The 19,473-nt window shown below is 39.0% G+C and overlaps 1 pseudogene; it reads left to right on the top strand.

Annotated features, from left to right (window-relative positions):
• The first annotated feature begins 2,072 nt into the window (after positions 1–2,072).
• LOC115355567 (putative nuclease HARBI1) lies at positions 2,073–18,207 on the top strand (annotated as a pseudogene).
• The last annotated feature ends 1,266 nt before the right edge of the window (positions 18,208–19,473 follow it).

Raw genomic sequence — 19,473 nt, 5'->3', positions numbered from 1 at the left:
GATATTGATTGAGGTAATGAGTTGAGGTGAAAAAAGTGCATTGGCTGAGTGGTGTTTATATCTGGCAGTACTAATACGGCTAGTATAAATCGGTGGTAGAGAGTGTGTGTGGGCATGAGTGTGTGCGTATGTATTTGTGTGTGTGTGTGTGTGTGTTTGTGTGTGTGTGTGTGTGCTCTCACTTATAAAATGCACAGACATTCTAATCATGAGACGCCATGAGAACTATTAACTTGAGAAATTACTAGCAGCTTGTGTGGACACACACACACAGAATACATATATTTATATGTGTGTGTGTGTGTGTGTGTGTGTGTGTGTGTGTGTGTGTGTGTGTGTGTTTTGACGGAGCCAAAGGGTTATTTTAGGTGTATCTCTATAATGCTTGTATCCAAACACCCATTAACTGCTCTCCTACTGTTACCCATTAGCTGAATGGGAGGTAAAGATCAGCCAATAAACACTTCCCTACGATGTTTCTCTTTGCTAAAAATGAACCATGCACCCTCTGAACTTAAATGTTCAAGATTTGGAGGCATGTTAAAACATAAGGTGGAAAATAGCTCGAGATGAAAACCCACTACAAAAATTAGCCCACCACTCTGGAGAATTCAATTCAATGTAATCCTGTAAAATGTAAGCCAAATAAACACATCAAAGAGACTTAAGGTGCTGTTGGACCGTATAGGAACTTAGTTGTAGTTGTAAGAACAGTTTATTGCGTCTGCACTGTAGGAACTGGGAGTGATCATAGTTCTTAGAACTATGTGTTGAGAAACTTCTTAGCTCCTAATTCAGGATAGGTTCCCAGCAGAAGAGGAACCTTGAGTGACGTAGGTGTTCACTGATTGGCTGAACACATGAGCCAATGCAGCACCGGCAACCACCTCTTTTATGTGTAAATGTGTAATGTGTAAATTTGCACATCTCCTTTCCAACTCCAGTATTATCATGACATCCACTGCACATGACAAACACACAGCTCTGATCATCCTCCATTTTGTTTTTGTTGCTGTATCACACACAGAAATTACACTGGTATACTAACTGGCTTAGATGATTCCAGTGTCCCCAGAACTGTTTGGTCTGAAAATGCCTTTAGACTTAGACTTAGACTTAGGATTAAACCCTATTTCTCCAACAGGAACTTTCCCCAGGGACTAGAAACCTTTTGAGGAACTGTCTGTATTTCCACCACAGGGACCAGGGTCTAAAGGGCCTCTGTTCAAAGGACACTGGACATGTTTTTTGTACACTGTGCTCATCAACATGGAGGTACAGAAGAAAACTTACAACAGATGAACCGATGACAAAGTCCAGGCCTTAGTGAGAACTATCTGTGCCTCTCTCTCTCACTCTCTCACTCTCCCTCAAACACACACACACTCACACACAATCATAAACATCTGTGTTTTGTCCATTCACCAAAACCAACCCTCCTCCCCACCCCCAATGGCATCACTTATTATTGACTGCACAACAGACACATGTATTCGCTGCTGCTGTCTGGGGCAGTCAGCAGGATGTGATGAGAAAACAGTCTCCTCAAAGAGGCTACAACACAGCAGCAGCAGATTTTCACTGACAGGGGGGATGAGGGAGAGCAACCCGCTGCTCAAGAAGCACTGTAAAAAGTGTCAGAGGCTACTGCATCTTGCTTAAATGACTTATTGTCATGGGAACAAATCAGTGTTTTGCCTGTCTGGTTCTGATCTTGGAGTATTTATACCTCCGACAAGAAAGAAAAGGTGGAAAATCCACAAAAAGTCAGCCTTGTCAGGTACAGTTGGTACAGGTCAGCCTGTTGCTGATTTTGACACAGGTCTTCATATGTTTTCCTAAATTATTCCTGAGAGTGATTTAGGAATGTAGAGCATACAATACAATAACAAGACATACTTCTAAGAAGGTACACTTGAAAATAACATCAGGACACTGGTCCCAGGAGACTTTGTGATCTACAATAAGATCAAGAAACTCCATCACCATCTCAATCTCGTTCCCACTGATCTTAGACAGACTAAGATCAGACTAAGATCACACCAGTCGACAAAGTCATTTAGAGCTAGACCATGTTTGACTTCATCCTGCTCCAATCGGCTGACCAAGGCAGTGTCATCCGCAAACTTAATCAAATGGTGTCCAGGATATCTGCTGCAAAGGTGATAGCACACTTCCCTGTGGTGTGCCAATAGAGGTAAAACACATCTCTAACATGATGTTGCCCACTGTTACTCTTTGAGGTCTGCTCATAAGGAAATGAAGAATCCATGTGCATTCAGTGGAACTAAGCACTTTAAAAGACTGTGGTCAAATACTGTTCTTGCCATTCATAGTTTTTTCAGAGTTCAATTCAGAAATCCTGTAGGTGCATTATGCATTTAATTATTTATTTTTATGTTTGTTTGTTGTTTTTTTAAGATTACTTCTGGAATTTGGGCTTTATTCAATAGTAGAGAGAGACAGGAAAGGTAGGAAGAGAGAGGGGCTCTGGCCAGATTCAAACCCAAGCCACCGCAGTAAGGACTTAGCCTTGATATATGGTGCACACTCAGCCAAGTAAGCTCCCAAAGCACCCCAATAAATTTATAAATTGTAAGGCAAAATAAGATATACAAAACATGAACCCATCAAACTCCGGCCTCAATTGTTTTGACTCTACATTCAAGGTAAGAAAACAATCAAAGCAAAAGTAACAAACGGTAATAAGGTCCATTACCAGGACACAAATGAGATGTAAAGAATTATGTTTAGTCCAGACATACAGAGCATTTGTTCTGCGCTGAAAGACTATAAAATTTCAATGTTCCCTCTCTCAAAAGCTTACAATTCAATTTGATAAATTCAACAAACAAAGAGAAACAGCAATTCAATAACAAAATTAAGCTGCATGCTTAATTAATTACAGCTGAATAAGTGTGAGAGCTGAGATTAATAGTTTACTGTGTGTAATTATGAACATTCCTCTCTGACCTAATTAACCACTTCCAAACTATCTCCTACATGGTGTCTAATATAGTAAGGAGCAAGATTTCTAACATGAGAACTCTAGGTTGGGACATGAACCAGTTGTCCCTGGTCCACAAAATATTATTATCAGTTGCCCCAATCAACAGATGTTCTATCTAATATTCAGGCCTACAGAAGAGTAACACACTGCCAAATCAACCATCAAACTACTGCATGTACATTATAAATATGTGCTAAGTGGATGGGCAAAAACATACATTCAAACATACATACATATATATAACTATCGCTAGGGCCTAAATAAACTAATTTTAAAAGGCAGAATGAATAGGATTTACCTAAAAAAAGACAGAAAGAAAGAAAGAAAGAAAGAAAGAAAGAAAGAAAGAAATGTACAGACTCATACAAAAAGCATCCCTCTAATCACGGGTGTCAAACTGGTGCCATGGAGGGCCAAGAGGCTGCAGGTTTTCGTTCCAACCAAAAACTCCACCAGGTGATTTCACTGATTACCTCAAATTAAAGCAAAAGAGGAGGGACTAATCAGTGAAATCACCTGGTGGAGTTTTCGGTTGGAACGAAAACCTGCAGCCTCTTGGCCCTCCATGGCACCAGTTTGACACCCCTGCCCTAAATCATCAATCACACTTATGACCAGTGTGTTGGGGTATCTGCACACACTCTGCCCTCTGCCTGGATTTTCTTGATTTGTTCAAATCTGGACTCTTCTGGGCATCGACCTTTGGGCAGTGGGTGTGTAGTTCCCAGCCAATAACAGCGCACAATGCCAGAGCGATAGCAGAACATCCAATAGGAATCCTCCTCATTATGCCTGTAACTATTGCAAGAATTACTAGATTTGTTTTCACACGAAAACACCTTTCTATTCATGAAATTCAAGTTATTTATCAAGTTATTTATCAAATGCAGCAGGGAGGGGAATGATTAAAAAAAAAAAACAGCTCAGAAGAAACGTAAAATGTAGTAAAGTGTAAATGAAGATATTACAATTATTTGGCTGATTATATGTTTTAAAGAACTATGTAAATGTAATACTTTTAATTTATAGACTATTATTAATTAAATGGACTACTACTTAGTAATGCAATTTCATTTTAAATATATATTTAAAGTCTCAGTTGGGAGTTTTTATACATTAATGGATTTTTTAAAGGGTAGATTTTCAAGTGGACAATAATTTCTTCGCAACTTTTCAGCCCCCAGTGTAATGCAAAACCTACTGGCATTTAGTTCCAAAATTTACAAGTGTTTTCAAAATATTTACAACCTGGTGCAACTTCAAAATACATTTAAATTCTTGCTTAGCTGTTCCATTCTGTCTTTAAAGAAAAATCTGCTCCAATATTTAAGCATTGCTACTTAAGGCAACAGTTAAAATGTTGTCCCCCACAATGGATGCGGTCTCCATTTGGGCCACTGGGGGTTTGTTTTAAGTGTAATAGCAGGCCAATCAGTGCTAAGTTTGGGGAAAATCCAATCAAGTATCTGAGATATTATGCCTGAAACAGAGACAGTTAAACAAGAACTTCCACCATCCCCTCCTCCTTTGGACAATAACTGTTATTTTGAAAATGCCAGAACAAAGCAATGACATGTATCATTTCCTGATGTTTCATAAAAATCCAATCACTGGCGTCTGACACACTGTGCGTGACAGATGGGTGGACTAACAAACTGGGACCAATCCACAGTGCCTCCTATAATTTAGAGGGGGACAAAAACAGCTATTGGAGATATGTCTTATATATTTCTGTGCCCATTTTGTTTTTCAGTGGTGTATTTTTCTCATGGCCAAGATTTTCTTGTGGCCAAAAAGATATGGTGAAACACCCACTGAGAAATTTCCAACACAGATGCAGTGGAGTTTGATAGAAAATTTTTCAGCCAGCTTAAACATCAATAGCAAATGTCGGGTTTTGGTGTAAGATCCACAAAAACAAAGAGGAAGGACTTATTTCTAGATTGACAATTTTGCACTGACATTCAATAATCATACTGGTATCTCTCTATAATAATCCATCATAGAGAGATACCAATTTCCCTACCAACAGCTGCCTAAATAGACCAGAATAAATTTCAACCACAAAATATACTACAGTATACTGCTAGCTCGCAAGCTACATTTATTTGCCCGATATGCCCACCTGTAGATGAAAACAACAAGTTCACACCGCTTTTAGGGATGGGAGGGTAGAACATATTCATGGGAAATGTAGGAAATGCCTATGTGAAGCACAAGCAGATGAGGCGGGTTGAGTTTGTACAGCGGCCCCGAGAGCTCAACATGCTGCAGCTTAAGAAAACACAAGCAAATAGACAAAACACAAGCAAATAAAGAAAACATCATCAATTTGACAAAAAACGCACAACATTTAGAAAACGTGCTGCCAGTGTTTTTAGCCAACCTTATTCAGCCTATTAACGTTAGTGTTCTTCAATCGAAAACACATTTGCAGGGTCTATAAACTAATTTTGTGAGTCACTCTTTACAGTAACCAGACGTGTGCTTTGAGTGTCGTCTGGAAACACTCCCATTGTCGTTTGGTGTAACTGCGGCGCGTTTTCTTAACACTGCTTGTTTCTGTATTGTGTTGTGTTGTCTGAATTTGCAGCACATTTTCTAAATGAGGCATGTCTTGTCAAATTGATGAAGATTTTTTTTTTAATTTGCTTGTGTTTTGTCTATTTGCATGCGTCTTCTTAAGTGGCAGTGCGTTGAGCTCTGAGGCCATCGTAGGTTTGATCTGTGGGGTGGAGGTACAGGAAAGGCTATAGGGGCACCAGCATCAATAGGTTCATGAATGTACACACTAATTTTGTAAAAATTCAAATAAACAGTATTCCGGTTATTGAATTTTTTTTTTTACGATTTTATGATGGTGTATTTTTCTTTTAGGTTCCATCATTATATCAATAGCACCATCAATCACTTTAAGAGTGAAAGATGTAATCCAAAAAACATTTGTAAACTAAAAGTGCGGTGACAGTGAGCCATAATACTCCACTTCCAGAGTAGTTTAGTATTTATGAATAAAATTATTGTCCAATATATAATACTCATATTTCAGTACTGAAAAACATTTATCTATGTTGCAAATCATCAATTATGCTGGACAGCTCAGTGGGTGTTAAAAATGTGTTTTATAGGATCTTAGTGGGCTGGTTGGTACACTGAAGAAACAGGATATCTTACACTTTTCTTCATTGATATTTGAAAAACAAGTCTTTTCACAGTGAACAGAGAACATTACTGAGGAACCAAGTTAATAACCACATTATGGCGAAGCAGTACTAAGTACCATTTTGACCAAGCTGACCATGAATGGTCAAGGTTGGAACCCGTTTGATGATATATGACTACTCATTAGTGGCCGATTGTTTTACAGTGAATATGAATAAAGAACTGTTCGATTCTGCAGTGATTCTGCAATACAATAAAATGTGAACACGTTTATCTTGACATCACAATTTAAATTATTTTGTTATCTCAGGATATTATACTTTGGTTTTTCACAGTTACAATCAAATTAATCCATCTAATCATCATCATAGCCATCATAAGATGAAAAGGAATATTTTTCTCAGTATCAAGACTATTAGTTAAATTATTTTGGTAAGGTCAAAACTGCTGTGATGGTGTTTCACTTCAAGATCAAGATCTTTATTGAAAAGATGATTGCTCACTTTGAAGCCATGATAAAACACCCCTCACATGTCCGCCAGTGAGGGTTTTTGAGATATTCTGTCAAATTGAGTCCATGAAAACAAAAATAGCACTATCGCTATTGTAGCCTCAGAAAAAACTCTTTAGGAGCCACTGGCTTCCAGACCCGAATCATTTAGGAGCTAAATCAAATTTTTAGGAGACAAAATCTCCTTACAGGTCCAATGTGAAAGATGTATGTGCTACACTGTTCTCTCAGGGCTGCCTCACACTGCCATTCACACTTTTCTCTCCCTTCTCTGTGGTGTCTGCTCTGCCTCCAGCTGTCTGTGATGTCTTCTGTACTTTCTTATGCATAATAATAACAGTCAAATAAATAACACTTTGATATATGAATACTTCAGATGTTTAATGCCTGCCCGAGCACAAAAGTCGCGGTGCTTTTTCCCCTTGTCATAACGAAAACAGTTAAACTCCTGTAGCCAAGCTGATTTAAACTGCCAGACTGGGGGGCTGCAGGCACAGGAGACTTAAGTAGTTTTACTATCATGTGACAAAATCTGTATGCTGACCAAGTCCTGTCATTTGTTTATGTTCCTTGACGTCAGCTAGCTAAGCAGTTAGATACATTGTGCGCATTACCTATGACAGCAAGTTTCAAAAACTGCTGAGATTAAAAATAGAAATTAAAATACTTAATCCAATGCTGTTAATAAACACTGTTCATAACACTTGAGATTAACCCTAACCCTAGTCCTAACCTCCAATAATGTCCATCATTTTAGCAGTGTAATCACCTCTCTTAAAGGGTTTGTTACCTGTTTGGGTGTTTTTTGCTTCAGCCTGGTCCTTTGTTGCCTTTGTTTCTTCTATCTAAATTTCACTTGCTCCATTGTCCCCTTCTGGCACAATGGCATTCATACTCTGTGTAATTTCAAGCTAAATGTCTTTTTTTTCATATTTTGTCAGTTCTCTACCCTTAGAAGAACTGTAACATCGAACTATTGCAGCATAACTGCACCTAACACCTTCTAACAGAGCATAGGTTCCTGTAAATTATCCCATGGTTCCACCTCTTTGATGTGTTGAACACAGAATTTACAGGCCTTAGTCACGATCAATTTAACTGAACACAAGCTGAAGCACATCAGCTAACGTTATCTGTGTGTATAACACAACCAGTAACACAGCCATATTATTTAGCCTTTCTCAAACGACTTACAAAGAGGCACTGACATGGCAGGTTTTGTCCATACACCATCAAAGGGTGTATGTTGAGCGTGCAAAACCACTGGAGCAATACACCACGGTGGAACCATTAGCTCGGTTTCACTTTGGGAAGGCTGATATTAACATCACTGCAGGTCTTGTCAGGCCAAAACGCAGAAACCCAAAGGAGTCACAGTCTGTCTGTGGAAGAACTGGTCTCCATAGCTCTGCGGTTCTATGCATAAGGACTTTCTACCAAGTCGTTGGTGACACTATAGGAGTGGACAAATCTACTGTGAGTGATGTAGTAAAAGCTGTGCCAACTGACCAGCCTGGTAAATCAATCTGTTTCATTTCTCAAGCACGACCACATTAGCCAGACGAAGTGCAAGTTTTTACTTTTGGGCAACATGCCCAATACTGTTGGGGTTATCTACTGCACTCATGTGCATATACAAGCACCTCATGAGAGGGAGTGGGAGTACATAAACCAAAAGGAGAGGCACCGCATCAACATCCAACTTGTGGGCGACACTGACCTCATCATCACAAACTGCGTTGTGAAGTGGCCTGGGTCTGTCCATGATGCACATATCCTGAGGGAGAGCGCTAGATACCAAGAGCTCCAAACTAGCCAACCAGATGGCATAATATTAGGAGACAGTGCCTATCCACTCCTACCACAGCTGATGACCCCTTTTCTTGTGGCAAACACCCCTGCGCAGGCACGCTTCAACACTGCTCAGTACAAAACAAGATGTGCTATTAAGTGTTTAAATGGAGCTCTGAAGAGGCGCTTTGCATGCCTCAGCTATTTGCGCATGAAGCCACAGGGAGCATGCAACATAATACTCGCCTGTATTGTACTTCACAACATCGCCACCAGACTCAATGTCCCTGTCTGTGATGATTTTTATGATGCACCTGAGCCTGTTGAGACCCAAGAAAATCTTTCTGCCATACCTCAGAACAGGACTGACCGGGGATGCAATACGGGATGCAATACGGGATGCGACTGTTCGAAATTACTTTTGAATTTGTCACTGAAATTATTAGTGAGAAATGAAATTTCAATTTATATAATTTTTGTTTGATGTTGAAAATTATTTGGGGGATTATTTTATGAATTATTTTTACTTAACTTAATTCAGTGATGCCTCCTTGTTAGCTCAGTGATCTGACAGCACTTTGCTTTAAGGTTGTTAGTGATCAGGTGCCAATGTCAGTCGTAACTAGGGTTATGTTAGTTGATAACACAGCAAGATACTGCCATTTCATTGTGTTTTTGAGTTGGATGAAAAAAAAAGGGTGGGGGGGGCCGCTTCCTTTTACTGCCGTGTCGCCTCGATCCCGCTGGGGCTTCCAGCCGTGCTACTTGGGGCCTGGTGGGGGCGCCTCTTGCTCGCCTCCCTGATACCCCGGTCTGGCCTCACCCCTCATTGCAATATATATCATCAATTATTATTCTTATGATTGCCATTATCAAGATATATCGGCTTATATTAGATTATGTTATGTATCATTTCATATAATAATGGATTACTATGTTATGTCATATTATATCATATGATGTTATACTATATATTGTGTTATATCACATCATAATGTGTTGTATCAGCTCGTATTATATTATATTATCTTATATTATTACGTCACATTATATTATGCTAAATTATATTACATTATATTACATTAAGACATGTCATATTGTATTGCATTCATGTATGTATGTGTATGCATATATATACATACACATATATATATGTCTATATATGTATACACACACACATACATATATATGTATGTATGTATGTATGTATGTATGTATATATACTTTTTATATGTATACATATATATATATTTTTTTTACTTTATTATTTATTTATTTATTTTCATTATATTACCATACCCTCTGTTTTCTCATCAACACACACGCACATGCACACACACATACATACATATGCACACACACACACACGCACACACGCACACACACACACACGCACACACACACACACACACCTATATACATACCATTGCAATTTTATGTTGTTGTCTGTTGTGGTTTGTACTGTTTGTCCACCGTCTGTATCTTATGTTCACTTGGTGTAATTTATTTGTCCCCTATATCACCTTGCTCAATAAAAAATAAATATATATATATATATATATATATATATATATATATATATATATATATATATACACATATATGTATGTATGTATGTATGTATGTATGTATGTACACACACATATATATACACATATATATACCTATATATCCATTCTCTATAACATGCATGTGGGAAAGACTGCATCTGGAGCAAATTTAATTCCAGAAATATAGAAATTTACCTTGAAAGTATCCTAGAAGCAAAATGAAAGTGGCAATGAAGGCGATGACAGCGGCATCAACAGCTGCCCCTCCATCTTCTTGTGGGTGTTACATACTCACACCAACACCATCGACTGGTAAACAACAAAAAAGTAAATAAATAAATAAAATTACTTAAGTCAGCAATGAAGACACCTCTGACTGAGACAGGACTGCAGAGTTTCAGTTGTCCAAATGAGAGGAAATGAAAGGGGAATATTTCTCAATTGAAAGAAACAAGATAGCATCTCAGCCCTTTTGTCTGAGCTAACAAACAACAAAATTTTAAATCCTTTACTATAAGCTACAGCAAGCAGTCTCATATCAACCATGTTCAGTGAGGATACTTCACCTGCGGGACTTTGATCCATGGGTCTCATCCTGTATACATACAGATGTTTGTTTATTGATATTGCAATAAACATATTATTATATACATTTCCCTCATCTGTGCTTCACTCTTACATTTTACTACCAACTAATAAATAAATTAGTACCTTAAATCTATTCCTCTCTTTACCAGGGACGTCCTGGGATACCCTAAAGGTCCCATGGCATTCCTGGATGCCAATTTGATAACCACAGGACTGTAGTATACTATTTCAAAATAGAATAAAATTAAAAATACTACTTTCTTCATGATATACATTTCTTCATGATATGCACTGTTAAAATCCCAAACTCTTAATTATTCTAAAACATCTCTTCATTTACCACTGGTAACACTTCTTTGAAATCAAATTGTTATTTCCATGCTGACTGCACAATACATGTCACAGATTCATATATGATGGAATTTAAAAGGATTTTATAAAGTTATATAACCATATCACCACTTCTATATATTATAAGAGTAGCTGGTAATTGGTAAGGAATTTAAAATTGAAGCCTATAACCTTTTGCAGGTAGTCTGCAGCCCCAATGTAATGTCTAACACTGTGATAATGATTTGTACTATGTATAATTCCTGTATCATTCAAAGATTCATTATTCATAGCAGAAAGGCACATGACCAGCATATAATACTGGGCAGTGGCAGTGACCGTGAGGGTTATCTTTGGGTAACCACCATTTTTATTTTTTGTTTTTGAGAATTTTTCCACATTTTAACTGTCAAAAGAAAGTCAAGCAGTCCAAATGAGACTAAGGAAAAAAGGTAGTCACTACTGACATTAATGTTAAGACACGCATTTTCTGTGTCACCACTTATTGAGTTTCAATGAAACAGGTAACCCAATAAGTGTTGTCATTGCCACGATAATTCATCCTAAAAAGGCTCACAAAAAGTCATTTCACTCTGCCCAATTTCAAGTCATCAAAACCCAGGAATGCTGCTGCATTCAGGAAACCTAATGTGGATGACTTTATTACAGTGATGGAATACTGGTGTGAAAAAAGTTTGAAGTCTCTGAATGTTCATTTTCATACCGTAGTGAAATGAATGGAAACCAATGGCTGGATAAAAAGTAAGAAAAAATTTATCAGACTTCTAAAATATGACTGCTTGCTATGGGAAAAGATTAGCAGTACCGTGAAGTACCGTATTTCCCCAATTAATCGCCCGGCCGCAAATAGCCGCCTGGTTCTTTTAAACGCCTGGAGTGTTCACCCATTTTGCGTATTAAACGCCCACCCAAATAACCGCTGGGGCGATTATTTGCATTATATTGAGGTAACCCAAAATAAGGCTATTCACCTTATTTTTGCAGAAGTAAACAGTTAGCCGTTTGTTGTGTTTTGTACTGTATGTCTACTGTCTGTACTTTATATCCACTTGGTGTAATAAAAAAAAAAAAAAAAAAAAAAAAAGTTGATTTTGCGTATTAAACGCCCGGGCGATTAATTGGGGAAATATGGTACTTTCTGTAGATATTACTGGGTGGAGGGGCACCTTCCAGGTGACAAGCCTGTAACCACACTCCACACCAGTTGGTGGCAGCATCCAATTCATTGTTTGCCAACCACTATTAAATATCAAGAAGAAGAAGACAAGGCACAAGCATAACCAAGCAGAGCTTACATCAGAGCTGGCAGGGTCAGCTTGTAAACACAAAGTGCTCCAGGATGATAGTAAAAGAGAAATATCCCACTCGGACACTTCAGCAGTGGGATCACAAAAAAGCACTGCAAACCAAGTTATAGGGTAAAGCTCAAGATGGAGACAGAAACGCAGAGAGAGAGAGAGCAGTCTGATTACAGCATACACAAAACTTGGTGCATTGCTAAATCAGTATCATTAATTTTGTAACTTTCACTGGGAAGTTTATTAGACTAGCTTTGCCTTTTCTTTTCCTGTCAGATCAGAGTTTATGAAGCACAGCTTGGTGTAATTGATCAGGAGGCGGAAATCACAGTAACACTGACTGAAGCACAATGATTACATTGATTACATTTCTCACTCTCCCATCCCCTCACAAGGTTTTATTTTCCTTCCTGATCACAACAACACAATGGAATAGTTCTCCTGCCCTCCGTTACAAATGACAATCATTAACTAATATTTAGATGTAGGTTTTGATTGGAATGAAAACCTGCAGCCTCTTGGCCCTCATGGCACAGCTCCACACCTACTGTAGATGATCTGCTGGCACACTTTCATTTTGCGCACAAGCAGATCCACTGCTTCTGCAAACTGACAAGGTACAAGCAAACCTGGCTTTTAGAAGGAATGGGAGATGGAACTCAACTGGTTTACTGCATGTAAACACACCCATAATTAATTTAAAGACTAAGCAGAAACCTTGTGAACCATGCACCAGGCACAACAACCCTTTTCTCCACTGTTAAAAAGTAGCCTTCACCATGCCCTTAATGCACTTGCACTATACTCCGCAGAACATGTGCTTAAGTTATTAAAATAGAACCCTTAGTTTGACCAGTTCAATAAACATACATCACTTTCTGATACCTCCAATTACCTTTTTCAGGAGAAGTTTTGTACCTCTGTTAAATGTAAAGGGAACAGAACCTTAATTAGCATCATGAGTAACACCTGTGTTTACCCTGCTATGTCATGTCAAAATGGCTGCTGTGAAAAAGTCCTGTTCCACAAAGTTAATTACGCCTCACCTGTGCACAATTAGCTGCTACTTTCAACTGTGCCGTTGTCTGCTCTCCATCTCCATTAAGGGGAAAGTGACATTTTAACTCTAAAATTGTAATAAATAGCATGACTGTAATAGAATATGCCTTTAAAAAGCAAAGTAGGCTACTGAGCAGTACATTAAATTCATAGCCAACCAATTAAGTGTGTGAAGCCAAGCTAACGGTAGAAATTAAACATTTACATGCTTTCAAGGCTTCTCATTTGGCCATCCCACTCTCAGAAAATATTTTACTCCTCACCTGCACACGTTCACGGTCATGTCTTGCTGCTTGGCGTGCAGGGAAATAACCAAACAGTGTTGATTTGGTCTGTAGCTAGCTAGCTCGGTCGCAGTAAAACACGGCTAGTCTATTTTCAAAACACAGCTTACTCAGCCTGTCGAAACAAATGCAGTGCGCCTCCGCTTCCTTCTTGAGTCGAGGAAACAAGTAAAGACTTTAACTACCTCTTGGCTAGTGTTTACACTTGAGGTTGTCGTGTGTGTGGTTGTCACAAAATATACTAACTTCGAATTGCGCAAATTATCGTTGTTCCGCAAGCCAGAGTCGTCGCCAGATGTGTCGCAGGTGACAGTTAAAGTCGTCACGGCTCTGAAAAGTCGCCAAAGCTGCTCAGTTTGTTTTGGCAGGTGCGCACCTGGCAGGTACTTGTTGCTTATTGCCGACGCTAGAGGGAGCTATTTCTCTGTAGGCCCACAGGTACAGGGAGAGATCCCCATCATCTCCCGTCCGGCTACAGGTATCAGCTTCAACGAAGTCAGGTTGATATTGGACATTCATGTTACAGCCATTGTTACCTCCTTCAATATGCTGTAAACTAAACCAGGGAAAACACATCCATCAAAACAATTATGATTACTGGAAGAGTCAGGACAGTTTGCTAATGTTGTCTGTTTTTATTCTATTAGAAAATAATTTTCTGCAACACATTCAAATTTGGGCTACATAGCTTCATAGAAAATATGTATTTCAAATACAGAAAAAAGTTATGTCAAATCTAGTAATCATAAATAACCGATATTCATTAATGAGCGTTTACTTGTTATGCTGTCAAGCCAACTTTAATACCATTATGTAGGATCACAGATGACTGGAACACCTCGGGCATCCTGGGAAAAGCAGGAAATCACTAGGTAGATAGATAGATAGATAGATAGATAGATAGATAGATAGATAGATAGATAGATAGATACTTTATTGACTGAGGGGAAAATGTAATGGGAAATTTATTCTAACCCCACTGGCAAATCTCTTGAAATTCTGGAACATCACAGATTAATCATGGGCCCACTAACAGTATGTGTAAATTTACTTCAAGCTGTTTACTTCAAACAAAAAAGTTAGGGTAAATCGGCATTAAGCGCTCCTTGTTGTTTACTGGTAAGCATTTAATTGTGGTATTCATAACTTCTGAAAATAATAATAACAATTATTGAAAGTGGATGTCAGAGAATATCGCTTATCAGATCAGTTATCCATGCACACGTATGGTTAAATCTGTTGTTTAGGGAAATCACCTTGGCAACAGTTTGCTATTGCAGTAGACTGACATCTCGCGATGCTGACCGGGTATGGGTCTTTTTTTTTAGGCCACAACGTGAACGCAGCATCACCACTTATTGTGCCAATGCGCGTGCCTCCAGCCGAGAGTCACGAGGCGGGGAAGTGTGCGCGTGAACGTGTGTGTGTGTGTGTGTGTGTGTGTGTGTGTGTGTGTGTGTGTGTGTGTGTGTGTGTGTGTGTGTGTGTGTGTGTGTGTGCGTGATCGGCGGTACACGAGGGGGGCGCGTTTGAGATGGGAGGGGTTGCACGCGGCGGCGCATGTCACTTGATCTCCAACATCACAGCAGATAGATTAAACTAAAGCGATTAAATGGGAGGGGGGCTTTGCGTCACTGGAAGGGTGGCTGCCCTGGATATGTGAATGGATTAAGAGAACCAGATGAATGACTGCATGAATGAAAGAACAATGAATGGATATAGCGCTGAATGCTATAGGGCTATAAGCGGGGGTGTAGTGAAGGGTAAACCCTCCTAAATTCAGTTTACCTGCCATTACTGCATATTTATATGAGAAAAAAAATATATTTATACATCGCATCAAACTAATCAAAATTAGTTATGTGGTAACACGTCCTTAAGGTGAAAAAAGGTACATAAATGTTTTCTGAGTGTATACTTTTTATGTAGGTGGTGGTTTGCCTTATCATGATCACAGACTAGAGGTCATAGTATCCTCAGATTATGTAGCTTCACCCACCTTTTGAGGCTAGCATGACTTAAATAATATCAAATAATGTACGATACAAGTAAAATTAATGCTTTTCTAAACGTATAATTGATTTTTGTTTATGCTGGTTTGTTTTCCATGTAATGGTTACCAACTGGAGGTCAGGCTTCTACTGGTGATGACTGAAGTTTAATCATCTGAGCCAAAATATGTTAGGATATTCAAATGAGGGGGTTCAAGAAAATAACCAGGATCCCATTCTGGATGATGATGGCTTGCAAGGAAATGTTGCTCAAATTGGAATGGCACCTTCAGTGAAATTTAAATTTGAATTTGGGATAGGTCTCAGTCTTATACCTCTGCAGGCAGCCATTTGTGTGGTTGCTAACTAGTTATGTGGTGTAAAATAAAATGTGGACAAGAATGACCATCATCAGAGGCCAAGAAACCATTGATAAAAGCAGTCCTCATATAACTTACATCAGTTTAATGCTAGGCTGACAAAGGAGGAGTCCCCAGTATTTTATTTTATTTTATTTTTTAAGATTATGGTTTTATACAGAACCATAACACAATTTAAGTTAAATGAGGCCAACCAGAAGACCGTGTAAAAGTTAGCAAAATAAATTTAATATTGCCAATTTGGAACATTTAATATGCTCCTCGAAGGTTCTTTCTAGCGTCATAAAATGTCCTATTTTCTCAATCCTTCTTTGTACCCAGACTCGGTTTTCTATCCTATCAGGTCTTTAATTGTGATTAAATGCATTCACCATACATCCCAGGTAGGTTATAAAAAGAACCTGACTAGAATGAAAACAAACAGGGCTCTGGGTACCGAGGACCAGAATTAAAAAACACAGCTATTGTCACTCGAAGGGTCCTATATAGCTCCAAAAATGTATCTGCTACGGTACAAGACTAATCACCTTATGGAAATCTTTCTGCGAAGGGCGTATTCCGTATTTTTTTTTTCTCTCATAAAGATTCATATCAGGAAAAAAAAAACAATTCGGGTAAACTCTCTTCCCCAAATAACAAGGTGAACAAACTGAATTTAGGCGGATTTACCCTCCAGTTCATCGCTGTTTGCCGGTGTTCATCTATATGCTGTAATATAGGTTACAGTATAGTAAGGACTAGAATCAATACCAAAACCGGAAATCCACCTCGTGCAGCGCACGAGCCCCTCGGCTGACAGATGACTGCTCGGTGCTTTCTATTTTTATCCCCGTGGCGCTGTTTCTCCTCTATAGAGTGTCTTTTTTATTTTGCAGGCAGGAATAAAATAAACCCAAAGCCCACCCATCCCCACTCCCTTTGCTCCCTTTTCTATGCCGCCTTTTTATAGCCAAGGCTTCGTCCGAGAATAGGTCTCAGGAACTAAAAAGAAATCTATTATTCCGATGATACATTTTTGGCGAATGCAAAATGCTGCTCTAATATCATGTAAGAATATTGTGACACCAAGGAGAAAACATAAAATGAAATAAGGCCTATATTAGGCTACATAAACAAACTACTGAGGAGCACAGATGACTATGAGCCTCTGCATGATTGTTGTAGTGATGCATTAACAGATAAAATACCATGAAATGTGATAGGGCCATTATAAACTCACTATCTTACAACAGGTGCACATGAATGTATCATTCCAATAGGAATATTATAGGAATATTACAGTGCTTAGTCAAGAGATAAAAAAAGAGATAATGACATCATAACCTCACCCACAGATATTGAAGACACACAGTGATGGTGGGAAACATGCAATCACAAAGAATGATGAGGTCAATGTAAAATCTCTACCGAGTGTCACGGACAGACAGGAATATTAGGCTATATAGTGATATCATGGGACAAATAAACAAAAAAGTGCGACAAGGTACTGTAAACTCACCACCGAGTAGGCCTGTAGACGAACCCCATAAAATATATGAATATTAAAGCAACACCATAGGAGTTTTAAGAAATCACAAACTATGATAAGGTCATTGTTAATCTTTTCACTCTTAGGTCACTACATAGTCAATATTGTATGTATTGAATGATCAGTACAGATACACTACTTGTCCATAAAGGAATATTACAGAAATATTACAGTATAGTGGACCCAAAAGAGGCAATAAAATAGATAAATAAATAAATAAAAATAAAAACATAAAAAAATCAAAAATATAATAAAGTCACAAAAATCTCGCTAGAAAGTGCTTATAGGAATATTATAGGCTTATGATGAAGTGATATTTCATTAAGGTAATGTGCGTGGTGAGAGGGAGCTCCATGTGCATCATATGGAACCAAAGAGAGCGAGATGCGTACGTGTGTGCGCGTGCGTGTGTGCGTGCGTGTGTGTGTATATGGAGGGGTGGGGGTCAGAAGATTATGGATTGATAGAAATAGTCGCCAACAACAGCCCCCATCCACCCCCTACCCCCACCCCCCACCCCCCAGCCTGGGGTTTGAATTAATGTGTTTCTATTTTTGGCTCTCCCGTGTTTCCAGGGGAAACCTAATGACGCAATGACGTCAATGCAGGTCACCAGCAAGAAGCAGACTGGAGGAATTGAGTGGCTTCCATTAGAGGTTTTGCAGCATTTTCCAGAAAGGAGAGAGGAGGACAAAATGGATTAAGATTAAGAAATGCACAGAAATGAAATATAAACAATAGACCGAAATGAATAGGAGGCAATGCGACTGACGTCTGGGAAGAGAGGGGATGGAGGGAGGGTGAGAGGGTGGGGGGGACCCTACTGCTGCATATCAATGGGTGCCGTTCAAATTCCCAGGGATTATTGGAGAAAAAAAGGGGGGGAAGAAAAATGATGCACGCTTCCTCGGATCGGTGATGACTGGGTGAGCCCATTCTATTTTTATTTTCATTTTTTCCTCTTTCTTTATTGTTGAAGTGAGTAAAATAACAACCTGCCATTCTGTTTTCATGACTATAGACAGTATTGCCATATAGAGAGCCATTGAGAAATCCATCCCCGAGTTTGACGGTGAAGCGTGAGTAACCAGTGTTTTCTCCGGAGAGACGTGCTAATATGTGATAATAGAGAATATGAAACTAAAAGTAAATGGATCCTATCTTCGTGTTGACTTCCACTGAGTTGATTGCAATGCTTTATCATTAACCGCAGCGGTGGACGTGCTCCGTCTAGAGCCCAGCTATTCCGATGCAATACAAATTCTGTATCCATCGATATATATGCTCACCGTGAAGCCTTTATTAAGAGTATGGGCTGAGTGAAAATGTATTTTACTATCACTACAATTTCGAGAACTAGCTGTAATCTTTGAAATATTTCAAACATGACAGAATCACAACAAGGATATATTTGCAGGCAGTGCTGTCTAATTGGCAATGCCAATCACTCTGCACCTCTATCCTACATGCCATCATTTGGATAGTGAAATGTAAATGATTCCAGTAAGTTTAATTAAGATCGATCAATCTATGGAAGCGAGGCTGGTAGACTATCATTTGCAAAGAGGCTACTTTTCATAGCCGGGGCGGGTGGGGGGTAGAGGGGGAGGTGGAGGGGGCAGTCGTGCGCGTGGAGCAGGGAAGATTAGACCGTTCTATGGGAGCGCGCGCGCGCGCACGCACACACACACACACACTGGCATTGCCCAGTCGGCAGGCTTCAATGTATTGTGGCAACAAGTGCCAATTCATGCACGATCAATTTATCTTCAGCCTGCACATCTCATCGTGCTACCCAAGAAGCGCAATTTTTTGTGTGAGAGAGTTAGAGAGAGAGAGAGAGAGAGAGAGAGAGAGAGAGAGAGAGAGAGAGAGAGAGAGAGAGAGAGAGAGAGATTTAATATGATTGTCTAAGCTGTTTTATTACAGTGTTTTTGCGTATTGCTTTCATCTTGTTATTGAGCTTTTTA

Source organism: Myripristis murdjan, chromosome 23 (genome assembly GCF_902150065.1).
Source record: "Myripristis murdjan chromosome 23, fMyrMur1.1, whole genome shotgun sequence".
Taxonomy (NCBI): Eukaryota; Metazoa; Chordata; class Actinopteri; order Holocentriformes; family Holocentridae; genus Myripristis; species Myripristis murdjan.
Note: the sequence above shows the minus strand (reverse complement) of the source record. Positions and strands in the feature narration are given on the sequence as shown.